The following is a 1,201-nucleotide window of genomic DNA, read 5'->3' as shown; positions in this document are numbered from 1 at the left end:
CAAGCAGAGGACACACTGACGTCCCCTCCGGGGGTTCTGCGGGGGAAGAGAGCAGAGCTGGGCCTGGCACAGAGAGTGACCCGGCAGACAGGGTGCCCGGCCTTCCCGCGCTGGCCCGGGGGGCGGGCGGGGGAGCCTGGAAGTACCTGACTCCCGGCCTCACCCTCCAGGATTCTGGAAGCTGAGGTGCAAGCTGGGCCCAGAGCCGGCAGGGGGACCGGGGCCCAGGCCGCCCTCCATCCTGCCCGGGCAGTAATAGGCCCGGAGGCAGACAGACTGCGCCCCGGGGGCTGTGGAATGGATGCCAGCCGCGCACCCCCAGCGCGGGGGAGCCTGGGCTGCTGGGCAGCCTGCCCCCCAGGACTCCGACCCCCCCCTTCAGGTCCCCTGAGCCCCGTCCCCGTCGCGCAGCTCTGTGGGGCTCTCGAAGGCCTGGGGCTCGGGGCTTCCCCAGAACGGAAGTGGGTGCCCTGCGGGAGTCCCAGACTCTGCGGTCCTGCACCTGCAGCTCACGCCGGCCCGTGGTCCCTGCCTCGTGGTCCCTTCCCTTTGACGGCAGGTGGGACCTGAGACCTGCTCCCACCTGGAAGCCTGTGGTGTGTGCACTTGCACAGCGACTCCGGGCGCCACAGGTGTGATCCAGGCCGGGTAACAAGCTGGGTGGGATTCCTCAGTGTACCCGCCCCCCCCCCGCCACCCCCCCTGAATAAACGCTTCCTGCTCTCACCCCGACAGGACCCCCTGCATGAAGAACTAGCTCCCTGTGCCCTTACTTCCTGCAAGTGATCTTTGCTGGACCAGGAGACCCGGGCTGATGCACCCCGAGCGGTGGGCCCTTTGCCCCTGGTGACAGGAGGGCTGCTCATGCCCCGAGTATGAGCCTGCAGGACCCCTGAGACCCAGCCCTTCCTTGATTTGCACAGAGGGCCCCGAGTTACCCAAAATAAAGGCAGCCCTTTGGGTCTGTGGGGGAGACAGTCGGGAGGGAACAGAGACATCCACGGTTCCTCGAGGGCCATCTGGGCTCCGGGCGTCCTGGCCCCAGGGCCCCAGGCAAGAACAGAACGCGAACCGCCTCCTCCAGACAGACCGCGTACCCTCCCGGGGCGGGGGCGGGATGGGGCCGAGCCCGGCGCCAAGCTCTCCCACCCGGCTCAGAGGCCTGCTTCTTCATTCAGCGGGTGCTCGCTTGCCCCAAACC

Source organism: Suricata suricatta, chromosome 15 (assembly GCF_006229205.1).
Source record: "Suricata suricatta isolate VVHF042 chromosome 15, meerkat_22Aug2017_6uvM2_HiC, whole genome shotgun sequence".
NCBI lineage: Eukaryota > Metazoa > Chordata > Mammalia > Carnivora > Herpestidae > Suricata > Suricata suricatta.
The sequence above is the reverse complement of the archived record's forward strand: the minus strand, read 5'-3'. Positions refer to the sequence as shown.